Source organism: Muntiacus reevesi, chromosome 4 (genome assembly GCF_963930625.1).
Source record: "Muntiacus reevesi chromosome 4, mMunRee1.1, whole genome shotgun sequence".
NCBI lineage: Eukaryota > Metazoa > Chordata > Mammalia > Artiodactyla > Cervidae > Muntiacus > Muntiacus reevesi.
In genome coordinates, this window is record NC_089252.1 from 72,207,508 (window position 1) to 72,231,161 (window position 23,654).

Genomic DNA, 23,654 nt, shown 5'->3' on the forward strand with positions numbered 1-23,654 from the left:
CCTTTTGTCCTCCCCACATTTATAATATAATTGCTTTAAACATTTTTTCTACATCCATTTAGAACCACATGAGACAGTGTTATAATTTTTGTTTCAGTTATCACACCTAATTTAAAAAACTCAAAAAGGATAAGAAAAATGTATTATATTTACCCCTATTTTTGCTTGCTATGTTTTTTCTTCCATTTTGATGTTCCAGAGTTTTTTCTTTTGTTGCTTCTTTTCCATTTAGAGAACTTCTTTTAGTCATTCTTTAGGTTGGGTGTGCAAGCAACATGGTCTTAGGTTATCTTCAGTTGACAATGTCTTGATTTACTATTCATTTCTGAAGGGTATTGTCATTCAGTGTAGGATTCTGGGTTGAGTTCTTTTCTTTCAGCACTTTCCTTCTGGCCTTTGGTATCGGGTGGAGAAAATCAGAAATCCACTGTCATTTGAATTGTTTTTCTCGTCTGTAAGTTGTCATTTCTCTTTTTGCTGCTTTTGAGATTTTTTTTTCTTTGCTTGTAGTTTTCAGAAGTTTGGCTATTATGTGTTGATGTAAATTTCTTTGGTTCTCCCATTTGGAGTTTACTTGGCTTCTTGAATCTGTAGGTTTGTATCTTTTGCCAAACTTGGGAAGCTTTCAGCCATTCAAGTACTTTTCAGACTTGCTCTCTTTTTCCTTTCCTTCTGAGGAAGAAGACTGGAATGTTAGATCTCTTATAGTCTTGAATGTCCCTCGGGCTCTTTTTTTTTTTTTTCAGTTAATTTTTTTCTCTGTTGTTTACCCTTCACATTCACTGATTCTTTCTATTGTCCCTTCCATTCTTAAGTTTAGCTCATCTGCTGAGTTTTGGTTTTGGCTATTGTATTCTTCAGTTCTAAAATTTCCATTTGTTTCTTCTTTACAATTGTAGTGTATTTGCTGAACTTCATATTTCCTTGCTGAGGTCTTCTGTGTTTTTCATTTGTTTCAAGCTTGCTTGAAATTGTTTGTTCCAGCATTTTTATGATGGTTGCTTTAAATCATCGTCAGACAAAGATGTCTGACATCTTTGACATCTTGATGTTGGCATCCACTGATAATTTTTTTGTTCAGTTTGAGATTTTCCTGGTTCTTGATATGGTAAATGATTTTTTTAAAATTTATTTGGTTACACTGGGTCTTAGTTGTGGCATGTAGGATCTAGTTTCCTGACCATGGGTCCAACCTGGGTCCCCTGCATTTGGAGTGTGGAGTCTTAGCTGCTGGACCACCAGGGAAGACCCCTGATGAATGATTTTTAATTGAAACCTGGACATTTCAGATACTGTAAGCCTCTGGATCTTATTAACACCTTCTATTTTGGCTGACTTGCTTTGATGTCACTCAAGCAGGAGAAGGAGTGGTGTTGCCTCCTTACTGCTAGTGAAGGAAGTTGTCCAGGTTCCCCACTTTTTGACACCTGAGGAAGGAAACTCCCTGTTACTGATGAGTGTATGTGAAGTTTTTGGCTCCCACCCAGCTTCTGCTGATACCTCCTTGTCCAGAAGGAGGGAAGAGGTAGGAGGACCTCGTTACTGCGCCCCATGTGACCACCACTGACTCAACAGAGGGCGAGTGGCCTCGTTATCACTAGATAGTGCTAAAAGTCCTGACTGTCTGGTAGGCCTCCATGGACATCACCCCAGTGGGGAGGGGGAGGCGGGCCTTGCTACCTCCTGGTGGGAGTAAAAGTCCAGGCTCCCATTTGGTCTCTGCCAACACCATGGGGCATGGGATTGGAGGGTAGGACTTATTTCAACCTTAGAAAGGTCACTCTAGAGTCTCCAGTGTACCCATATTCCCTCCTTACCTGGGTCATGACTCTTCCTAGAAATTGCAAGCCTTCAGACTCCTTTTCCATCTTTGGAAATTATTTAGTCTTTGACTAGTCTCCGTTCTCCCCTCTCCCTCTCTAGACCATTGGAAAGTGGATGCAGGGAGAGGCTTTCCATGTTGAGGAAAGGGAGGAAGGCTTTCCTTTTCTTTCTTTTCTGTTTTTTTTGTTTGTTTGTTTTTGGCCAAACCATGCAACTTGCAGAATCCTAGTTCCTGAGCCAGGGATCAAACCTGCACCACTGCACTGGAAGTGCAGTCTTAACTGCTGGACTGCCAGGGAAGTCCTGGTTTTCCTTTTCTGCAGTTCTACCTTATTTCTTTAAAAGGTGGACGTCTTTCACTACTTGGTTTGATCTTCTGATATGACGCCTGATAAAGATTCAAACATGCTTGATAATCTTCCTGGCTAGTATAATTTTTTGACTTTACGCTAAGAGATCTTATGCTGTGTCTCCTGCAGCCACTTTGGTTTACCAAATCCCTTCTGTTAATATCCCTTAGTGTTGCCTGGCAGAAACCCCTTCCCCACTCCGGGTTCACTCATCCACACCAACGGGAGAGAGGCTAAGAGCCTTCCAGATATAAGTTTATTTTTCATGTTTGTTTCCCCTAGTAGATGATGAGCTCAGTGAAGGCAGGGTTTTTCACTAGCCCTGCCTCCAGTCCTCAGTCAAACTGCATGGGATCCTTGGAAATGATTTTGTAATCTACATGGGTATTCCTCCCCATCCAGGGGAATCTCAGATTGAGGAGGCAGAGCACTCTGGTCTAGGATTTGGAGATGCTCTGAGATGAGGGGGCTCTGAGGGGCAGCAGCTGGACACCTGCATACTCAGAGTTTCCTTCTCTCTCCTGGCAGGAAATATGACTCACGTCAGGCAAGTAAGTGATGGGCATGTGAGGACCACACCACTTGTGCTGGAGAAAAATGAGCCAAAAAAAAAAAAAAAAAAATTGGGAAAACTGTTAACCTAGGAGGTACTGAGAGAGAACTCAGTGAAACTGCTGAGTGGTGTTTACATTTCCCTGTGAAGGGGCGGAGGGAGGGAGTGGTTCTACTTCCTGCCCGGGGCTGTGCACACAGTCCGAGAGACTCCGGCAACAAGTGGTGTCTTCAGCTGAGAAGTGAGAACACACCCCATGCTGGGAACTCTCCAGGGCAGGGCTCGCTCCTCCCCTGGTGGGTGAGTGCAGCTGAGCCGGTGAATCATCCTTGTTCTAGATGCAGAGACTCTTAGCTGAAAGGACTCCAGCTCAAGTGATGGTTACCGATGTACCTTCCTGGGGGGGGGTTCCACAATCTAGGAGAGAAGGCATCAGTAGTGACTGATCAATTAGAGAGACGACCTTTATTTAAGGCTGTTCTTGTTAGACATTGCAAGGGAGTAGACACCACTTAAGCAGTGTCTTCTGTGGAGAGCCTGGTAGAAATGTTGGGAAACCACGTCCCCATTTTCTTTGCTTCTGTGTCTTCCAGGCAAGATCCTCCTCTAACCTTGCACTAAGAAATGGGCAAATATAGTAATTCTTGCCTCCTTCATTTATGAGTGGATAGATGATATATGTGCCAAGCTAGTCATGCAAAAGCACACTTTATTTTCTCTTTTAACTACCAGGCAGGAATGATTATCTGAAGATGAATTTTATCTGGTTCTCACAGTGTTTTTTTTTTTTTAATATTTATTTATTTAGTTATATATATAATATATATTTTGGCTGTGCTGGGTCTTCATTATTTTTCTCTAGTTGCAGCGAGTGGGGGCTACCCTCTAGTTGTGGTGCCCAGGATTCTCATTGCGGTGGCTTTTCTTTTTGCAGAACACAGGCTCTAGGGCATGGGGCTTTAGTAGTTGTGGCCCCCGGGCCCTGGAGCACAGGCTTAGTAGTTGTGGCTCCCAGGCTTAGTTGTTCCACAGCATGTGGGATCTTCCCGGACCAGGGTGGAACCTGTGTCTCCTGCACTGGCAGGTGGATTGTTATCCACTGTGCCCCCAGAAAGCCCCCTTGTAAGTTTTCAAAAAACAGTTTGAATTGACTGCCAATTTAAATAAGGCTATTTCATTTAAAATCCCTATTTCCAGATATTAAAACTCCTAAGCTACCCAAAGTCACTGTGTCTTGGAGATGCATTGTAGCTATTGTCTTATGATGGGATATGCTTGCTCCAGTTTGCTGAAGACCCCCAATGCCCTACCAGCTTCCTCACTCCCATAAGTCACTTACCTGGCCTTTGTCAGCATTTTGGTCTGTGACTCCTGCTTTGGTGGCTAGTAGGTCAGATAAGGAAACTTTGGGTAGGAAGAAGTCTAAATTCCTGGGCTTTGGGGACCACCTGAGCCATGTCAAGGCCCCTAGGGTAAAAGACAAAGGGTACTCCTTATCTAACAGGAAAACTAAAATTAAGTAACTAACTTGTAGATGAGAGGTAATTATTAAAATAGTCCAAGACACAGTAATAAAGGGAGTTGGATGGACACCGAACATCCAAACTTCTTTACTGGAACCAAAGCAAGAACACAGGGGACTCTGTCCTCCCGTTTGCCTTCCTATCCATGCACCTGTCACAGGAGACTATATGAGCTGTTAATGGGTTTGCCTCTTGCCGGGGTCCAGCCCCAGCAGGATCCAGGGAAACCCTCAGGATGAACGGCATCAGCGAATGAGAGAGAGAGAGAGACCAGACCAGGATATGTGGCAGAGTCTGGCAGTTACTTTATTTTTCACCATTGCCTTTATACCCTAAGTTGGTACATTTCTAAGGGGCAGATAAGCACACAGACTTCGTTTAACATTATATCAGCTTGTCCTTCACGAAACCAGGTGTTCTCTGTATATTTTTCTTTATGAGAGTCTTTTCCCATAGATTTTTTGTATATTATCTTCTGGCCTTGAGCTTGGCAGAAAACAGAAAAGTGGCAGTCTCATGATAGAGCAGGTTGCAACATAATAGAAATACAATCCTGTTAACACAAAAGATGTTTTGCAGAAATGCTCAGCTAAATTTATCTAAAAAGTTTAACACACAGCGACTCTGTGGCTCTGGTGAGGCAGCCCCTGTTTAGCACTCCTGGTTAAAATTAACAATTATCTTATTGTTTTTACACTAGGGCTAAACTCTTATTTTTCTAGATCTCCAACTATATTAACAATAGTTTCCACTGCACAACCTCAGCACATTAACGTCAATCAAACATTGATCTAATAACTACTTTTAAAACAATATTTTTTGTATTTTCTAATAGGGCTTCCTCACCCCCCAAAGGGCTCTGTGCCTATTAGGGCCTTTTTTATGGTTAATCTCTATGTATAATATCTTTTGGTTTTCAGGCTTGTTGACAATTTATGGCTTGCACCTGGTGCAACTTTAAGCAACTTCAGTAGCCGACCCTGTCTTTTTTGTGGTTAATCTATTTTCTTTCTATTAGGTGTCATCTCCATGGGAACTAGATAGGATTACATTTTTACAGAACAGAAATGCAAAGGACTGCAAAAACAGCAGATATGGCACAAAACAGACTTAGTCCAAAAGTTAATTACCTGCAAGAAGTCACCAGCTAATCTCTATCTAAACTATTTTCTATTAGGCGCATATGTGGCTATAATATTTGTGGAGCTTTTCTCACCCCACAGAGGGACCTATGCTTAACAGTTTCTTTTGTTAGTGTACTGTGCTTAGGATGTTTAGAACAATCATGAGCATTTTGTGCAAGGAGAGCACACATTTATCACACAAGCCAGAATGCCAGCAAAAGGGTTTGAATTGAAGCATTTCCTTCATCCCTGGCCCCTTCATAGGGTACCAGCGTCCAGGAGATTTATTAGTTAGGGTTTTAAGTTGTTCTTTATTCAGTGAAAGAGGAGCAGGAGAACTCTCAGCAGGCAACACAAGAGTCCGCAGCAGGGCAAACAAGAACAACAGCAGAAAAGGGGGGAGGATACAGGGTGGGGTAGAGGCCGAGGCCAGTCTGGAGGGTCCCTTATCCTAGATGGCCTTGCCTGTCAGGTTTTTTCCTCATGACCTCGTCATGGATGGGGTCCTGGACGGCCTTGCCTGCCCGATATTTTCTTTATGACCTTGTCACGGGCAGGACCTCCCATAATGGCTCCCAGCCTCCTCTCACTAAACTTCATGGTTTTCCTCTGTAGAGTGAGGCCAGCAATCCCTCCTGCTACACCCCGGCACCCAGTCTCCTGCAAAGGAGTCCTGTATAAGAAAGGGCTCTATCACCTGTAAAGTGCTCTGTTGTTAATTACCAAATAATGGTTAAGGTACCCTTCAAAGCATACCCTGAGACTGCTTCTGAGTTTGTTGGGAGAAACTGAATTCACTTCAAATCAACCAACCTGTATTAGAATGTCTACATTGCATTGAGTCCTGTAATAGTTAATTTTATATGTCAACTTGGCCAGGCTCTGGTACCCAGTTGTTTGGTCAAACACCAGTTTAAATCTTGCTATAAAGGTATTTTTTAAAGATGATATCCTTGTTTAGTCACTCAGTCCTGTCTGATTCTTTGCGACTCCTGGAGGGACTGTAGCCCTCCAGGCTCCTCTGTCCATGGGATTTCCCAGACAAGAATACTGGAGTGGGTTCCTGGGCCCTTTTCCGGGGATCTTCCCAACTCAGGGATTGAATCTGTGTCTCTTGCACTGGCAGGTGGATTCTTTACTGCTGAACCACCAGGGAAGCCCCTTTTAAGTTGTCATTAATATTTAAATGAATGGGTTTTGAGTAAAACAGATGACTCTCCATAATGTGAGTGGGTCTTATCCAGTCATTTGAAGGCCTTTAACAAGAACACTGACTTCTACTGAAGAAGACGGAATTTTGTCTCCAGACTGAACTGCAGATTTCAGACTTGCCAGTTCCTATAATCACATGAACCAATGTCTTAAATCTCATATGTGTGTGTATATATACATAGTTTTATATATATATATAACTAATAGGATATGTATGTGTATCTCCTATTTGGTTCTCTCTGGAGAGCTCTAAGATGAAAGCCAGAGTATGCTTTCACATAACATAATTTTCTTATTTAATGTTGATAGCATTCTCTCAGAAGTACGTATTGTTGGCTTCGTTGTGCATTTTCTTTTGAGAATGCTGAAAGGACAGAGAGAGATTAAGAAATCTGCCCAGGTCATAGGAAAAACAAATGTCTGATGGCAGACATGTCTGGATGCAGGAACCACCACATGGAGTCAGAGCTGAGACAAGTCCAAAGTGTGGGTAGGAGAAATGGGCTCTTTGCCCTCCAGATGCTTCTGTCCTGTCATTCTCTGTCATGCTGTCCCCTCCAAATAACTGTCATCTGGAGACCATTGGGGAGTCACGCTGAGCTAGACAATGACAGTGTCCAAAGCAGGCATAGACCTGCCTACACACCTACAGGGTGTGTGTATGCACCCTGGACATAGGCCTCTGAGGCAGAGGTGGTGGGAAAGTCCTCCTTTCAGGGTGAGATTACATCTCATTTTCTTCATTGCCCAATTTTTTTTTTTTTTTTCATTTTTGGCTATGCCTCATGGTATGTGGGGTCTTTGTTCTCTGACTAGAGATTGAATCCACACTCTCTGCTAACCACTGGACAACCAGGGTTGTCCCCACTGCCCAATTCTTAAAGTTGCAAGTGATGAAAACTCAAATCAAATTGAGTAAATATGAAAGGGAATTTACTGCCTTATGTAATGAAAAGGCCAGAAGTTTGGGTGTGATCAGATCTGGATTCCTGAGTTATGTCATCAGGAGTGTTTGTGTTTCATCATCAGTGGGTTCTGCTTTTCTTTGTGTTGGCTTTATTGTCCAGCAGATTCTTCCGAATGGTAAGAAGACAGCGATGAACATACCCACATTTCCAACCCGCCAACTGAAGCTCTGAAAGAGAGGGAACACCTGCTTCCAACAGTGACCACAGTGTCCTGAAGTTGACTCTTACTGGGCCATCTTGGAACAGATGTTTGCTCATGACCAATCTTAGGGGCCAGAGGTATGGAATAGGATGTGTTCCCCATAGCCTAAAGTGTATCAAAGTCCTTTCTGACTTTCTGACATAAAAGAATTCACAAAGGAAGTAGTTAATAGCTACTGGTTCCCCTGCAGACATCACCCCTAGAACGGGTGATGTTCTAGAAGGGAATAGTTAAAAATTTTCAGTTTACCTAACTGAAAATTAGGAGTTTGGATGTCAACATTCATGATAAACAAAATTGAAAACAGAAAATGGGACAAAAGTATTCGCCAATTCATGGTTCATAGTCTTAGTATAGTTTTAAAATATAAAGAGCACACATATTGATAGAAAAAACACTGGCCCGATGACAGAAAAATGGACATTTGGCAATCCCACTTAGGCATCCCAAAGGCACCTCTCTCAACCTCTCTTTGTCTCTACAGAGATCAAATGCACGTGGCAGGTGGTTAAAATGGGTGAATCCTGATAGAGGTTATATGATGTTTATTGTTTATTATTTTAACTTCTTAGCTTTTAAATTTTTCAAAATAAGAAGTTGGGGGAAACAAGTGAAAGAAACTTTCTTAGTTTTAGTTCTTAATCTAGTCAAATATTCTGGCTTTATCAACATCTGAAGATGAAAAAATTTGAAGTGAATTTCCCCAGAGTTCCTCTGACATTTTCTTCCTATTTCTGTAGATAGAACCACAATTCTTGCCTGAGACAGGGACAGCTGGGTGTTTTCAACCTGGGTAAAGCCCAAACAACACTAACCAGCAGGTTGAAAGAGAAGGCTGTCATAACTTTAAAACATCCAGTTACTTGCTAATAATTCAAGAGAGAAAGTACCCTCTTTTCACTTTAAAGGATGAAAGTTCCCAAATTGAAAGCAACCTCCTGGAAAGAGGGTGGCTGAGCAGTAACATGGTTCTGTGTTCCCAGCCTGGCCATTTTCTCCGCGTGTGTGCGTGCTAAGTTGTTCAGTCGTGTCTCTTTGCAACCCTGTGGACTGTGGCCCGCCAGGCTTCTCTGTCTGTGGGGTTCTCCAGGCACGAATACTTGAGTGGGTTGCCATTTCCTTCTCCAGGGAATCTTCCTGACCCAGGGATCAGACTTGAGTCTCTTATGTCTCCTTCATTGGCAGGTGGGTTCTTTATGACTAGCGCTACCTGGGAAGCCCTTCTGCTCGTGGGACGCAGCCAATAATGATCACCGCCACCTCCACCACAATGAATATTCATGGAGCACCAGTTATGTGCCAGGTCCAGATCTAAGAACTTTACAGCTCTGAATGCATATTAATTTCTTTAATTTAATTCATTCATGTCACTCAGTTAATTATGAGGTGAAATATTATTGTCACACTCACTTTATAGAGGAATAAGTTGAGTCTAAAAGTGTTGAGAGCTAGCCCCAGATCTTACGGCTGGTGGGTGAAAGAGATGATATTTGCACTGGGCTATAACCCTCTGGAGCTCCCCCTTGTCACTATTACATGGTATGGCCTTTCAGACATGGCCTTCGGAAAAGAGTTATGGCAAAAGGCAGCTGGCCAGTGGTTTAGTTTTGAGGAGGGACTGGTCCGTGTGCATGTGAACCTTTAATACCCTCAGCAAAGCAAACAAGAGTTTAATCATGGGGTTACCCTTATGACTGGGCCGTTCTAGGGGTGATGTCTGCAGGGGAACCAACCTCAGTCCACGAAATGGAAGCTCCTTTATAAAGAACAGGGTGAAATTCCATCTAGGTAAGTTCTGGGTGGCAGGCGGATCAGCCAGCAAATTCTGGGGGGCCAGCCATCCCATTGTGGGTATGTGTCTGAACGTCCTCCTCCTTATGAAAACCTGAGGGCCTGCGCACCTCTTGGCCAGACTCTCTCACCTTTCTCCATGGGTAGCGGAAGAGGCACCTGTAGTGGATTTCACATTAGCTCAGCTAGGAAGACTCCCCAGGGCGGGAACCAGTCACAGATCCTCTCAGGGAAGGAGGGAAGCGAGCTTGGGAAAGATCATGCACTTGACTTGGTCAACCTGAAGTTGTGCCTCAAACCCTGTAAGGCCTTTTGCAGGTAGCAGCCAGCACAGTGGTGTGACTCTGACTCGGAAGGACACTGTGATCTCTCGTACTTTAAGGGCTGTCTGGTGGTGAGTGCCAGTCAGGCCAGGGGTGTGGAGGGCTGCAGACAGCCTTGCCACCAACCCCTAGCTCAGCGCCTTGGTGCAGCAGACACACACGCAATGGTAGTTCCTCTCTTTCAGTCGATTTGTACTATGCTGCTGGCAGTTCCCTTGATGGGAGGATGCCACTCTTTGGGGTGTGAATGTTTCCCAGACTGCTGCACCTCGGCTGGTTCCTGAAATGAGAAGCAGAGGGAGGAAGTCAGCCCATCCTGCGGAGTGAGAGGCTTGTGGCACCTCTCTTGTCCCCTCAAGCGGGGAGGGGCCCCTGCTGGAGTAGCCTCTCTTAGCCTCTCCTCCCAGGGCCTTGGACTCCTTTCAGGAGAAGTCATGGCATCTTTTGTCCAGTTTTATTTTAGAAAGATGCTATTTGGATTTTGCTCATAGCTGTGAAAATAAATACGGGATTTATAATGATGGGGATTGAGGAAGGGTTTTGCAACTCAGACCCCAAAGGAGAAGTATTAGCTTCCTCAGCTTCCCCCTGACAGTGGAGATTAATGTCCCTCCACCGCACTGATGACTAACAGGCAGTGGGAACTAAAATAGATCTCTATCACGCCGGGAGGGGAGTGAGGGCGCCCAGCTCCGCCTGCTTCTTGGCTGGCAGGTGTAGGCAGGATGCTGACTGGCAAAGTCTCCCTGTGAAGCAAGCCAGGCACAAGTCCTGTGGGCAGTGTATGGCCACGATTTGGGGGGCAGCCTCCCACATGGACCGCATTGCACCAGAGGTCCAGCCTGGGGAGGAGGGGGCATGGAGCAGCTGGTCCAAGGCTTTCCTCCTCACATTAGGACCCTCCAAGCCCTTCCTGCCACGCCTCTCCCCCTTACCTCTGCAGCTCTCATGGCTGGGCTTATGACTGGAGGGCAGAACTGGAAAGAGAAAAGGGAAAGGAAGAAGAGGGGAAAAAGAATAAAACCAGGAGGGCCGATCAAGTAGATGTAGCAGAGTGGGGAGAAGGAAAGTGGTCCCAGAGGGTGGGAAGCTGGGGGCATTTGTGGAGGCTCAACCCAGGTCTATTGATTCCACCAGAATCAAGCAAATTCTTAAACTCATGACAGTGATTGTGGCATGAGAAGGTGCCCTGAAACCTCCACCTGTGGGGGTGTAATTGACCGCTGTGCTCCAAGGCAGCTCCCTGCTCAGGTGATGAGTGTGGCGTGGACATTGGGCAGGTCCACCTTCGGCAGAGGTGGGGCTCCTCTGACAATGACTTTGGCTCCACGACACCCCAGTGCCTGTGCCAAAATCGTTTTTCCCTCTCTCCAACCGAGGGCACGCACTGCATGGTGGTCTGAAGGCTCTCTCAGCCCTCCTGGGCCCCCCACCTCCCTTACAGCCATTTCCTCTAACACATAGCTCTCATATCCAGTTCCTTCCCATCTTGGCCTCTGCTTCTGTGACCCCCTTAGCTATTAATAGCAGAAACCCTAACAGTAAGTACTAGTGTTATGTTTATTTTACACCCGAGAAAACCAAGGCACAGAAAGGTACTGTGAATGGCTTCAAGTTTTGCAGCTAGTATGTGGCAGAACTGAGACTTGAACCCACCCGCTAAACCACCGCATTGCTCTGTTACCATTTCACTCATGGGTCAGCCGATTCCGAGTCATGTTCAGAGATGAACTCATGATCACTGGGCTAGCGTGGCCCAGAGACCCTAGGGAACATACGAGAACTAATGACACCAATCCTCAGTTGTCTGGTGTCCCAGGTGCCCCTGGGGGAGGATGCCATCTCCCTATGGCTTTCTGGAGTCACAGGGGCATCTCCCAGGTGTCAGGGACAAGGCTGTGCTCTCTGATGGCGTTCCCCATGTTAGCCAGACATCATCAACCACTTTTGGGCATCCATGTCTTCCGGGAGTTGTCAGGAATGAACTCTGAGGCTTCACGCAGACCAGCCTTGCTTGCTTCAGGATCTGGGAAAATGGTCTTGCTCCTCAGAGGGTTTGGCAGATTCTGTGGAAGCCCGGGGGCCTGACGCCTGCTTTTCCTCCACACCTTTCACATCTCGGGGAACCTCTGCACAGAGGCAGCTCCCTGATAGGTCATGCCGTCCTTCTTCACCCTCCTGTTACTAGGGAAGAAAAAGGTAGCAAATTGTGGTTTTTTATTTAAGGAATAAATTTAATTCATGCAAGTGATCCATCCTCAAAAAAGTGAGCCATAATTATAGAAGTGTATATACTTCTTTAGATATGTTTAAGTATAGTACACAATGTCAAACTAACTATAGCTACTTCCACAACTGAAGCAACTTAGCCACACACACACACACAACTTCATGTTGCCTCCTGGTCAGCCACATGTCAATAGTTTGTCAGTGGGAACTTGGTCACTGTTTTTCTTTTATCCCCTAGCTTTATTGAGATATAATCTACATATAACATTGTGCAAGTTTATGGCATACAGCATGATAATTCAATACCCATATATATTTGCAAAATGATTACCACAGTAAGGTTAGTTAACCCATCCATCACCTCACATAATTACCTTTCTGCGTGTGTGGTGAGAATGTTTAAGGTCTATTCTCTTGGTAGCTTTCAAGTACACAATATAGTATTGTTCACGCTAATCACCAGGATGTACATTAGATCCTTAGAACTTACTCATAACCGGAAGCCTGCGCACTCTGACCAGCACCTCCCCATTTCCCCCACCCATCAGGCCGTGGCAACCACCAGTCTACTCTCTGTTTCCATGAGTTCAGCTTTGTAAGAATCCACATATAGCTGAGATCATACAGTATTTGTCTTTCTCTGGTCTGACTTATTTCACTTGGCATAATACCCTCAAGGTTCATCGGTATTGTTGCAGATGTTGGATTTCCTTCTTTTTTAAGGTGGAAGAATATTCCATTGAATACACATACCACATCTTCTTTATACATTCATCCACCTAAGGTCTCCTGGTTGTTTCCCTGTCTTGGCTATTGTAGATAAGGCTTCAGTGAACATGGAGGTGCACATATTTCTTCAAGATACTGATTTCTTTTGCATATATATCCAGAAGTGGAGTTGCTGGATCATATGGTGGTTCTATTTTTAATTTTTTCTTTTTTAGTTCTACCACTTTATTGCTACCAACCCATCTCCCTCCACCCTCGTGCACACATGCTCAGTCATGTAACCCCATGGACTGCAGCCCGCCAGGCTCCTCTGTCCATGGACTTTTCCAGGCAAGAATACTGGAGTGGGTTGCCATTTCCTTCTCCACTATTTTTAATTTTTTGAGGAACCTTAATACCATTTTCTTTTACCACCAACAGTACAAAAAGTTTCCCTTTTCTCCATATCCTTGCTAGCATTTAATCTCTTGTCTATTGACAACCATTTAAACATATGTCCAGTGATACCCCATTGTGATTTTGATTTGCGTTTCCCTGATTATTACTTATGTTGAGAACCTTTTCATGTACTTGGCCATTTGTATGTCTTCTTTGGAACAATGTCTGTTCAGGTCCTTTGCCCATTTTTTAACCGGTTAATCACTATTTTTCTTGCGCCATTCATTTACCACAGTAAACCTTTCCTACGTGCTGTGCTATGCTTTGTCACTCAGTCATGTCCGACTCTCTGCGACCCCATGGACTGCAGTCCACCAGGCTCCTCTGTCCTTAGGGATTCTCCAGGCAAGAATACTGGAGTGGGTTGCCAGGCCCTCTTCCAGGGAATCTTCCTAACCCAGAGATCGACTCCATCTCCTGCATTGCAGGTGGATTCTTTACCATCTGAGTCACAAGAAAAGCCCATAAACCTTTCCTACTTTATTAATATTTTTCACATTCTGAATAGCAGCTGCTGACATCATGCAGCATATGTCACTGAACACAGAAGTCATGTATTTCCAAGGATTCGCTCATGTTAACTACAGAGCAGAATAACATCTCTTGCATCCTCACCCTCTCCACCCTTCATATTCTGATAAACAAAACTGGATTCATGAAGATGCATGTAAAACTTCAGGTCCCATGTCGGTCCCATGGTGGGTCTACACCTGCATATGCGGCTCTGGCACTTTGGGAATCACCATGGGTTACTTGGAATACCTGTGCATGTGAGGTCTCAAGATAATGCATCTTCACCCCTTTCCACTTTCATGAAGAGGGAAGAGAACTGAGGGGCACATGAGCAAGATTTTAGACAATGATGTTAAGGCCAGTGGGATTTGGGAGAAGGGGACTTTAAACTTTGGGGCAGGGCTTCCCTGGTGGCTCAGTGGTAAAGAATCCAACTGCCAGTGCAGGAGACCCGGGTTCAATCCCTGATCTAGGAAGATCCCACATGCCACGGAGCAACTAAACCCATGTGCCACAACTATTGAACCTGTGCTCTAGAGCCCAGGAGCCATATTACTGAGGTCTGAGCACCCTAGAGCCCATGCTCCGCAAGAGAAGCCACCGCGGTGAGAAGCCCTAGCACCTCAACTAGAGAGTTGCCCCTGCTGGCCGCAGTGAGAGAAGGGCTGCACAGCAGCGAAGACCCAGCACAGCCAAACACTAAATAAGTGAATAAATAAACTTTGGGGCAGCAGAGGACAAGGGATGTGAGCGGGGGTTGAGGCCCTGCCTTGTGCTAGACACCATCACAGCTGCTTTTACCGCGGTCTCTTTTCTCCTCTGAATATAGGTATCACCACCCCATTTTTTTGATGAGTAAACTAAGGCCCAAAGCAGTTAAGTAACATCCAAAAACCAGTACTCTCAGAATAGAAAGTGCCTAACCTCCAAGTCCAGGTTCATTGGGGAGGAGGGTGGATCTTCACAGACAAGAGAGGAGCAAGATGGCCTTGGCATCCTTCTGGCATCATTGGAGACTGTGAAGTCGGAGATGCCAGGCCCTGTGACTGGACATCTGTAATACTTGGAAGGAGGGGGAGTCTGTGTGGCGAGTGTTCTGTTAGCCTGGAGTGACCAATTGACCAGGGCAACAAATATAACTTTCCCAAAAGACCAAGCTTGATGACCTGGGCTCCTTATGTCTCCTAAATTTGCTCTGATGTCATATTTGGAGTCTGTACATAGCATTTTTGGTTCTCCTCTTTTGCTGGTAAAGGCACAAGAGATTTCAGACACAATCCGAGTTCTTCATTGCTGCTGTTGTACCATCTCCAGACCAAGCATTTAAAAAATCTTTCCTCCTCTAAGGATCTGGTACCATCTTACTGGTTCGTACCTCTTTGGGTAATATACCTGGATGCCTTTAGGAAGTAGCCAAGTCGAATGTGGTTAAAAATTCCAAAGAAATTGACATTGGCATCAGCTGCCTATGATATCCCCCAGCCTGTGAGCATCTGTCTGTTAATTTTGAGTAATGATGGATTAATGCAGTGTCATTTCTGCTCTCTCTGAGCAATTTACATTAATGACCTTGATAAATATATTGTAGCTAAGAGTCATGTTCTTGATTTGCAGGTTTAAATAGCATCTGGCTATGCACTCTACTATGTATAAAATAGATTAACAACAAGAACCTACCGTGTAGCCCAAGGCACTATATTCGACGTCTTTTAATAACCTCCCAGTAGATAGTTTGGGCTCATGATAAGGGAGGTGGGGCGGGGGGGAGGTGGGAGCCACTGGGTAGTTTCGAGAAGAGAAGGGACATAATCTGATTGGATATTAAGAGGACTCCCCGGGATGTGGTGTAAGGAATGGACCATGGAGTAGAAGCAGAGAGGAGTGTGGAGTTGTCTGGGAGAAGGAAGGTAATATGTTGGAAGGAGGACAGTGGGGGAAGTGATGGGGAGAAATCTGCAGCATCGGTTTTGCAGAAGGTGCTGTCTGTCTGGGACTTGCTGGTGTGTTGGAAAGAGGGACATCCAGGATGACTCTGAGCTTTCTGACCAGAGCAACTAGAAGAAGGGAGTTGTCCTTTACTGAGACACTGAAGAGTGCATGGCTTTCCACTGATGCTGGAAGATACTGTTGTCCAAGGGAAGCCGTTAAGGAATTGAACATCTGGCCTTGGGAGCAGTCTGAGCTGGAGAAAAATGTTTGGGTGTTGTCAGTGTGGAGAGATGGTGTCTGAAGCTTTGTGACGAACTGAGATCTCCAGGGGAGTGAATGTAGATAGAGAACAGAAGAGATCTGGGGACCTAACCTTGGGGACTTTGATGTTTTGAGGCCAGGGAAGTGGAAAGAACCAGTGAAGGAGACTGTGAAAGAAAAGGCAATGAGGTGGTCAGAGAACTGGGAGAGAGAGAGTGGTATTTCCAGCGCCAAATGGAGGAGGAAGCAATCCACATTGTCAAATGCTCTGGTGGGTTGATAAGGTGGGGTCTGACTGTGGACCATAGGATTGAGCCACATGCAGAGCATTGGTGATTCTGACAAGAGTGTGTCTGAAGGGGTGGGAAGAAGACAGGTGAGAGAATAGGGTCCAGGGAACAGGAAGCAACTCTTAAGTATCTCTGAGTGGAGAAGAGATTTGAGACAAAAGCTGGAGGAGATATGGAATCAAGAGGAGGGTTCTAAAAGTGAGAGGTATCTGGCCTCCTGGTATTATCCAGCAGAGAGGAGAGATTCACTGTGCAGGAGAAAGAAGACAAAGGCAGGAAGACACTCCTTGGGGAAGCAGGAGGGAAGGGATCTCTTGCACAAGTGAAGAGTTTGGCTTTAGATAAGGGCAGGGATGATTCTTCCATATTACCTGGAGGAAAGGAAGCGTACACGGGCACATCTACAGGTTGGTGGGAAGATGTGATAGTGGGAACATGTGGAAACTCTTTTCTGTTTCTCAGTGGCTTTGAAATAGCCACTTTAAACGATGGGAGTGTTAAGTTAGCCTTTTGTTATTAGGCTTCTTACCTTGGCAGCTGGGCATCCTCTTGCCCCCAAACAGGGCTGCCTGGATGGGCCAAGGAGTCCTGAGGGTTGTACTGATGGAGTTCCCTGACTGACTGGAGCACCACCTCGGCTAGCCAGATTCCAAGATACAGAGTGTCTGCAAGTCACTGTGGTGTGGATTTCTAATCAATTCACTGCCATAGAAGATATAACTAATTTGTGAGATGCAACCCAGAAAGAGTTCATTGGAGATTTTTTTTTCTTTTCCAATTTAATTATTTTTTTAGTTGAAGTATAATTGCTTTACAGAATTTTGTTATTTTTTTGTCCAACATCAACAAGAAACAGCCATAGGTATCCACATAGAGATTTAAATAAGGTTGCTTATGTTTGTTTGGTTTTTTTTCTTTCTTTCATTTTGCAAGTACCAAGCTCTACATTATATTGAGATGGCTGCATCCAAGTGTATCCAAAATGATGGTGGATGCATTGAAAATCAACCTTCCTGCACCCAACTCTGCTAAATCTTGAATTAATTCTTTTTTTGTTGCCTCTTGCAGATTGTTTATATTTCATATAGAAGTCAACATTTTAAGCATTCAAATTACAGAAGGACTTCAGGGGTACCCATTTCATCTCTATTTCTTCTCCCTCCAAGACACCCTTCCCTTCTTACAGTGTCATTACCTCCTTCTCTTCCTATATTTTGTTGGGATTTTTCCCCCTAATTTTAAAATTGTGGCAAAATATACATAAAATTTACTATCTTAAATTTTAAATGTACAATTCAGAAATATTAAATACACTCATATGGGTTGTACACCATCACCACCATCCCTCCCCAGAACTCTTGCAACACTGAAACTCTATACCCATTCGGCAATAACTTCCTATGACCCCTTCCTGTAGACTTTGCATGTCTCAGATGGCCTCACCTTAACTCAAATGCTAAGTCATCTCTGCTTCCTTAAAATAACTTCTTTTGTGATGTTATTGGTTACTTTTATGTAGTTTTATTTAAAGAATAGTTGATTTACAATGCTGTGTTAATCTGCTATACAGTAAAGTAATTCAGTTGTACCTATGTACACATTCTTTTTTTAAATATTATTTTCCATTATGGTTTATCATAGAATACTGAATATAGTTCTCTGTGCTATGCAGTAAGACCTTGTTGTTTACCCATTCCATGTATAATAGCTTGTTATCTGCTAACCCAATCTCCCATTCCATCCCTCCTGCAATCTTCACCCCCTTGGCAAACACAAGTCTGTTCTCTGTTTCCGTAATTCTGTTTCTGTTTCATAGACAGGTTCGTTTGTGTCATATTTTAGATTCCATATATAAGTGATATAATATGGTATTTGTCTGTCTTTTTTTAAAATCACATACATATTTAATTAAGAAACTAATAATGCAACCTTACCCAAATAAAATGTAAGCACGTGTTCAAATATCATGTTCCATATTTCAGAGAAGAGGCGTTAAGGATTTATGCCCTAAGTTTATTTACAAACATATCCAGGATGCTGAGTTCAAGGGTTTGATCCTTTTAAGAGATTGAACGTCTTAATATGCTCCTCTTCCTATCTGTCTCATGGATTAGTTTTTAAGCAGTTGGTGTCTTACTATAAAGAAAAGTGCAGCAAATCCAGACCCAAAGAACAAAGTCATCATAGCTAGTAACCGCCACTTGTTTTCCACTGAAAATGGTATATTCTTCCCTGGACCCTCCTCGCAGTGGCTCTGATGAACCACAGAGGTTGTAAACCTGCGGATGCTCTGTCCCTACAGAGCACTGTTGGAAGCTCTGCAAAAGATCCAGACTGAAGGCGGAAGAAATGGTGGCTGTAAACCGCGTGCTGCTTCCTCACGACCTCGTTCCCCTGACTGTTGTCTTTCTGTTTCTGATTTACTTTACTTAGTATGCTAATTTCTAGTTGCATCCATGTTGCTGCAAGTGGCATGATTTCATTCTTTTTAATGGCTGAGTAGTATTCCATTGTATGTATATATACCACATCATCTTTATCTATTCCTCTGTTGATGGACATTTAGGTTGTCTCCATGTCTTGACTACTGTGAATAGTGCTGTAATGAACATAGGGAGGGGTGCATGTATCTTTTTGGAATAGAGTTTTGTCTGGATATATGCCCAGGAATGGGATTGCTGGATCATATGTGTGTGTGCTTAGTCACTGGGGCTTCTCCTCTTTGCAACCCAGTGGACTGTAACCTGCCAGGCTCCTCTGTCTGTGGAATTTTCCTGGCAAGAATACTGGAGTGGGTTGCCATTACCTACTCCATGCTGGATCATATGGCAACTCTACTTTTAGTTTCCTGGAGAACCTCCACAACTGTTTTCCATAGTGGCTCTACTAACTTCCATTCCTACTAACAGTGTAAAAGGGTTCCCTTTTCTCCACACCCTCTCCAGCATTTGTTATTTAAAGAGATTTTAATGATGGCCATTCTGACCAGTGTGAGATGACACCTCATATTTTTGATTTACATTTCTCATTTGCATTTCTCTAATAATTGGCAATGTTGAGCAGTTAGGTCTGTTGAGGTCTTCTACCCATTTTTCATTTGGGTTGTTTGTTTTGTTGTTAAATTGTGTAAGCTGTTTGTATATTTCAGAAATTAATTAAGCCCTTGTTGGTCACATCATTTGCCAATACTTTATCCCATCCTATAAGCTGTCTTTCTTTTGTGGCTTCCTTTACTGTGCAAAAGCTTATACATTTGATTAGGTTCCATTTGTTTACTTATACTTTTATTTCTATTGCCTTGGGAGTTTGATTCCGTTCAGTTCCATCACTCAGTCGTATCTGACTCTTTGCAACCCCATGGACTGCAGCATGCCAGGCCTCCCTGTCCATCACCAACTCCTGGAGCTTGCTCAAACTCATGTCGATCGAGTCGGTGATGCCATCAACTATCTCATCCTCTGTTGTCTCCTTCTCCTCCTGCCTTCAGTCTTTCCCAGAACCACGGTCTCTTCCAGTGAGTCAGTTCTTCACATCAAATGGCCAAAATATTGGAGGTTCAGCTTCAGTATTAGCCCTTCCAATGAATATTCAAGACTGATCTCCTTTAGGATGGACTGGTTGGATCTCCTTGCTGTCCAAGGGACTCTCAAGAGTTTTCTCCAACACCACAGTTCAAAAGCATCAATTCTCCAGTGCTCAGCTTTCTTTATAGTCCAACTCTCACATCCATACATAACTACTGGAAAAAACATAGCTTTGACTAGATGGACCTTTGTCCGCAAAGTAATGTCTCTGTTTTTTAGTATACTATATAGGTTTGAGCACAGAGCTCCTGAACCCTTTATAATTTCCTAAGTGATAAGAACACTAGGAGCATCTTTTTATTTAGTGAGACATTCTGAGTGGGCTGCCGGGTGGCTCCTGGGTGGTCATCAATGACCAGCCTTAGAATTTGCTTGATTTGATGGTTGAAACTTTCAGCTCTACCTCCTGTCCTTCAGAGAGAGGAGGGGGACTGGAAAAGAAATGGAGTTAATAATTGATCATGCAAAGTGAAGAAGCTTCCACAAACTCCCAGGAGCATGGGGTTCAGGGAGCTCCTGGTTGGCGAACACATCCATGTACCAGGAGGGTGACGCAGCCCACCTCCACAGGAACAGAGACTCCTGCGCTAGGGGCCGTCGCGGGCCCCTGCCCTGTGTATGTCTTCCTCAGACTGCCCCTCTGTGCTGCTGCTGCTGCTGAGTCGCGTCAGTCATGTCGGACCCTGTGCGACCCCATGGACGGCAGCCCACCAGGCTCCCCCGTCCCTGGGATTCTCCAGGCAAGAACACTGGAGTGGGTTGCCATTTCCTTCTCCAATGCATGAAAGTGAAAAGGGAAAGTGAAGTTGCTCAGTCGTGTCCGACTCTTAGCGACCCCATGGACTGCAGCCTACCAGGCTCCTCCGTCCATGGGATTTTCCAGGCAAGAGCACTGGAGTGGGGTGACATTGCCTTCTCCACTGTTCCTCTGTATTCTTCATCACATTCTTTAATAAACTGGTAAATGTAAGGAAGTATTTTCTGAGTTCTGTGAGCTACTCTAGCAAATTAATCCAACCTGAGGAGGGATCGTGGGAACCTCTGATTCACAGTCAACTGAGACAGAAGTTGTGGGTAACCTGGAGACCTACCACTTGTGATCGGCATCTGAAGGAGAGTGGAGGGGTCTTGTGGGACTGAGCCCTTAACCCGGGATCGCTAGGTAAATAGTGTCAGAATTAAGTTATTCAGCAAATTGTAAGATACCCAGTTGGTGTCACAAAGATGTGGAGAAAACACCACATATATTTGGTGATCAGAAGTGTCAGAAATGAAGTGTTCTGTGTAAGTGCTAGATGAGACACACAGTAGGAAAGAGCTGGATTTTTCCTACACAGAAGGAGGAAGAAGCCATGTTTTTTCCTTTATACATTCATGTCCATCAGTACAGGCTTGCCTAGATAAAGTCTATATGGACTTCTGTGCAATCATTAAAATCATGATTGAGTTTAATACATGGGAAAATGTTTATGCTATAAAGTTAAGTGGAAAAATATCTAAAACTGCATGTATGTTACAGTCTCAAAGCTTTTATTTAAAAAATCGTATCTGCAGAGAAGGACATGGTAGAACCCACCTCAGTGTTAAACAATGTTTTATCTATAAGAGGTGGAATGTTGTGTAATGTAAAATTTTTATACACTTCTTCATTCTTTGTATTTTGATTGTCCATATCTTTGATAATCAGAAAATGACAAAGAGAATAAAGCAAGCACATTGAAAACTGAACAATCTTTCTCATTAGTCAAAGAAATGTGAATTAAAATTTTTTTTGATCTGCCTAAATAAATGAGAAAATATGGGGTAAAAGAGTCATTTTTCTGCTGAGTGTGTTTTGTGGTTTCTAGAGACGTCTAGGATGTGCCTCTGGGAGGAACTTTGGCTCTTGCCCAACAGCTCGTGTCATATAGCAGAAACACACATGGCACCATGCATCCTCAAGAAAGCATCTCGACCCTCCTCAGGATGGAGGGCCTCTTGAAGAGAGAGGGTATTTCCACATTTGCGAAGACCTCCTCCTCTCACTTGATCTTGGATGATACTACTCTTGGGTAGCTCAGAATGTGGTTGCCAACTCAGCAAGTTAAGCAAACAGTACTACAGGTCATGTTGAAACTGAAGTGGTTCTCATGGGCTTGGAGAATAAAGATGCAAGTAGAAAAGAAAATTTGCTTTTTGCTTCTGAGTTGGGACAGACTGCCCCGATTTTGAGGGCACTAATGGGACTATCTAGGGGTGAGGTGGTACCCAAGGTGGACCTTTCAGCGTTGGGTTGCCAGGTTCCCAGGTGTGGTTGTTGGCCTTCTGAGACCAGAAGAGAATTCTCCCCCTGGGCGCTCAGGGGCAGTGTCGCAGAGAGAGAGATTATGGAAAGCCCACCAGATGCAGTGGATTATAAGAGATGATAGCTCTTCTCAGTAATCAAAAGCATGTACTCTCTATCTGTCTTGGTAGCAAAGTTCCTGGGAAGCCAGCTTCTTCCTCAGATAGTCATTTAACGAGCATGCTGTTTTTCAGCCCCTAGGTCATGTCTGACTCTTTCTGGCCCCATAGGCAATAGCACTCCAGGCTTTCCTTTCCTTCACTGTCTCACAGAGTTTGCTCAAACTCATGTGCATGAGTCAGTTATGCCATCCAACCATCTCATCCTGTCACCCCCTTCACATCTGGGCTATTGTAAATTTATTCCTAGGTATTATATTCTTTTTGATGTATTTATTAATGGAGTTATTTTTTTAATTTCTCTTCCAGATAGTTTATCATTAGTGGAAAGAATTACAACAGATTTCTGTGTTTTGATTTTGTGTCCTGCAATTTTACTGAATTTGTTTATTAACTCTCACAATTTTTTGATGAAATCTTTATGGTTTTCTATGTATACTTGTATATGTATATATTGTAAAGTGATTATGAAATAAGGTTATTAACACATCTATCACTTCACATAGTTACTATTTTTGTGTGTGTGGTGAGAACTTTTAAAATCTTCTCTCTTAGGAACTTCCCTGACTGTCCATTGGTTAAGACTCTGGGCTCCCAATGCAGGGAGCATGGGTTTGATCCCTGGTCAGGGAACTAAGATTCTGTATGCCATGCACAGCCTGGTCTAAGACATAATATAGATAAATAAAGATGAAAACATTTCTTAAATATTAAAATCAACTATTTTTGCAACTTTCACACATACCACACAGTATTGTTAACTGCAGTCACCATAGGATTGGTCTATATTTTTATTAAGAGGAGGAGGAAATCAGTAAACTGAGAGTTAAGGGCTCTACCTCTTTGATTAACTCACTCTTTGGTCTTGGGCCAGTGTCTGGCCCTCTCTGGACATCCTTTCTCTAACTGGCAAAGTGTGGGTTTGTATTCAGCTATTTCTGACCACCCACCGTTCTGTGATTCTGGGAAAAAGCAAGATGGCGTGGGCAACATAGTATGAGTTTCCTCACTGGGAAAGTTTCTATCTAATAATAATAATCATAATAAAATAAAGTCGTTGCCACCATTTGTCTGACCTTGCTTTCCAAGCCTGTGCTGTGAGCTTTGGGAAGGTAATCTTACTAAATCCTCATCATCATTCTAGGAAGTGGGCACTGTTTTTATTCTTACTTGCCAGATGAGGAAACTGTACCTTAGAGATCTCAAATACCTCGCCCAGGGTCACAGAGTCAGTCTGCTGGGACTCAGTCATAGACGTCTATCTGTGTTTGGAGTTTCCTTCTGCTTTGGGGAAGCCCACAGCCCAGAAGCCATGGTGGATCTAATTCAGCTGTGCTGTTAGGGTCAACTGTCCTTTTCCAACGTGCCT

The 23,654-nt window shown here is 43.8% G+C and overlaps 1 protein-coding gene and 1 pseudogene across 15 annotated transcripts in view; one reads left to right on the forward strand and one right to left on the reverse strand.

Moving 5' to 3' along the window:
* Positions 1–23,654, forward strand: part of CCR8 (C-C motif chemokine receptor 8) — a 140,866-nt gene that overhangs the window by 53,995 nt on the left and 63,217 nt on the right. The window lies entirely within an intron of this gene.
* On the reverse strand, positions 18,305–23,537 carry LOC136167453 (cytochrome c oxidase subunit 7C, mitochondrial pseudogene; annotated as a pseudogene).